Here is a 3,211-nt window from a genome sequence, read left to right as displayed (position 1 = left end):
CAATTCCTATATCAAGAGAAAGCGAGAAAAACTGACGCATGCGCAAAAGATTTGTACTAGCGGATTTTAGCGTTCACTAACGTACTTTTTCAGGCAGCCACCTGGTTGGTCTGTTTCGCTGGCAGAGAGGCAGAACTTTTGGTCATTATGGGCGATTGCTTGAAGCAAAATGCAATAGCCGCGGCATGTTGAGCGCATCCCAAGCTGTTTAAAAGACAGGTGTTCCTGATTTCCAAGTGGACGGTTAGATGTCGCCAGGTAGTACCTTTCCTCTGTAAAAAGTTGTTCAGTTTCAGAGAAATGAAATTACTTCAGGGAAAAAAATGAAGCATGAAGCTTTATTCGACTCCCCGAAATGCTTTGATTTAACCAGGGATATTTTATCAGGCTCAATTTCTTAATATTGTAAAAGCAAACCGGATGTTCGTGTGATTCTGGAATAATGTGTCTGCAATAAAATTGTGCGCATTTTCAAGAAAAAAAAGTTTTAAAAAACATTGAAAGTTTATCATGAATATTAATACTGCATATTTGGAAAGAAGAGAAAGGGAGAGAGAAAAAACTATTTTTTTAAAACGATGGGGGGGGGGGGGGGGATAAATAAGTAAAAGAATATGAACTCGAATTCGTTTCTGAAATATTATTCAGTTTTTTTCGCAATTAAGGATTGCAGTCAAACTCTACATTTCTACGTTGTAATAAAAGCCAAGCATGTAATGGCAATTAAAACGTGAATAAACGAATAAACGTTTATTTTAAGTGGATATTTCTTTGTTTTTGTATTCGTTGTAACGGGACTTCCCTGCTTTTTAAAAGTGCTGCCACAACCATGAGTGAATCATCAAAAAATAAGTAATGTATACAGTTGGAAATGGGCGCATAGTTACGGTAACGTGGTTGTACCGAAATATTAAAAAAATGTCACCACAGAAATTCAGAAAGATCCATTAAGCTATGATAATTCGGCCAGAAAAATGCATTAGCCAAAAAAATATCGTTAAAAGTTAAATTAAAGTTTAAAATGATCCGCCAAATGGATTTTAAAAATAAAGCATTTTATTACATTAAAAGTTCCGTTAAAGTGTTTAAGAAAGCTCAACTGCTTTACTTATTGCCAAGCGGCCGCATTACCGTAACTCAGTCTCATTCATAACAACTGCTTAAAGTTAGAAGAAAGTGGTATGTTTGAGAAAAATTCAAATTCTTCAGAGACATTTTCTTAAAAATTGGTTACATGATAAATCAAAATTTGCAAGATTATTATGCAATAATGTGTTTTTGGATGGATAGCAGAAAAAGGGCGCAATATTCTATATCTATTATTGAAAATGGCTACATTTTATAAAAACATTCCCTGACAGAACTCAAAATAATTTACATTAAAAATAGGTCTGAGTTTCCAATAAATTTGACATATATATCAAGATAGTGTGTTTAATGCAATCTTTGACTGTTCAAAAAAGAAAAAAAAAAAGCCAGAAGCTTGCGTATGTTTTAAACTAGTCTACAATCTAGAGTGACTACAGACATGGGTGTAGCACGACTGTTAAAGTACAATCAATAAAAATTTGATGCTGTGATAACAAGTAGCTTTTAATAGTAAACATAATCTTGCTTATTAAAAAACTAAAATGTCAAAAGAAAAGCCAGATCATGGTTTCCTCTCTATTGAAAGAGGAGGCAGTAACATAACAAGCATTCATCAGAATGTTAAGGATATATATATATATATATATATATATATATATATATATAGTAAATAATAAATGAATGCATTTAACAATTGATTGTTTTTTTAAATTCAATTACAACCACTCACAACTATGCCAACTTGAACTTGAAGGAAATAAAAGCTTTAGAAAAACTAATATAAAAGTGAAAAACACGAGAAAATTTAGGCCATATTCATTTTTTTTTCTTCAAATTCTTTGCTTGTGAAGCAGTATAGAGGAGAAAAATTCCCATTAATAATTTATAGTATTAACCATTACTATTACATCCTTATTTTTTGTTTGCATTTAATGCCACCTTTGCAATTTACTGATGATGGATGCACATAGTTTATTGCGAGGCAGTTTTTATAAGAACCGGGCAGAAATGGGGTGTTCGGATATATATCATTTTTGATTTTGATCAAATTTTTATGGTGGATTCTTTTAAAGATTTTAGAAGACACGTATTTTTTCTTTACCTCCAAAAAAAACTTTTTGGGGACCTGTAAAAATTCATAAAGTGGAATCCGACAAAGAGGTTTTTCTAAATCAGCATTTTTTAAAATGCGATTATTTCTGTGTATTAAGCATCAGCCAAATAAATTCTTGTGCTGACAATATGACATTTAGTACCTAAATTGAAATACATCATGTATTTTGTCGCTGACCTTCAGTACAGCCCTTCAGGGGTCGCCAAACTTTGTCTGATTTAGTCTTGTACATAAGTGCTGGTTCACACTTTCAGACGCAAGTCGGCACGGGTTGCCGTGGTTCATATTATATGAAACTTTTTCAACAATAATTTGCCATGCAAGGAAACATATAAGAGTGTATGTGACTTAAAAAATATAGTTTAATTTTTTTAAACGTTACCTTGAGCTTAAAATAAGATCTTTAGTATCGAAGAATTTGAAGCACAAAAAGGATCCACACTTTTTGGAATTACAGAAAGTTGTTTTATCAGTTCCAAAAGTTGCGAGCTTCCGGGAAAATAAAAAATCATCATTGTGCAAAATAAATACTAATTTTAAAATAAACTAAAAGTTTAATGCTAAAAATATAAAAGAATAAAAATAAATAAATTAATAAATGTATCTTTTTTCTCCTCCTAAAATACACAAAATGTGCAGAATTTATTATTCGCTGCTGTCTTAGAATCTGAACTTAGTTTTTAAATGGATTACGGATAGTTTTAAGAGGGTTCTTGATCTTCATTGGGGAACGATAAACTGACTAGCCTAGCTGGGCCAAGAGAGCCTGCTGCTGATCATCACATTTGTATTTAATATTTTGATGTTTTTTTTTTTTCATTTGGAAATGGTGACAGTGTGCAAATATTTTGCCATTCATGAAGGAGTAACTTATCATAACAAATACAAATGTTTTTTACCTAATATTTCGATGTAATAATTGACTAATATTAGAGGTTTGGCACGAAATATAGCTATTCAATATGCAATTTCATAAAATTAGACTCAGACAAAAAATATTTTTCTTGA

Source organism: Uloborus diversus, chromosome 8 (assembly GCF_026930045.1).
Source record: "Uloborus diversus isolate 005 chromosome 8, Udiv.v.3.1, whole genome shotgun sequence".
Taxonomy (NCBI): Eukaryota; Metazoa; Arthropoda; class Arachnida; order Araneae; family Uloboridae; genus Uloborus; species Uloborus diversus.
Note: the sequence above shows the minus strand (reverse complement) of the source record.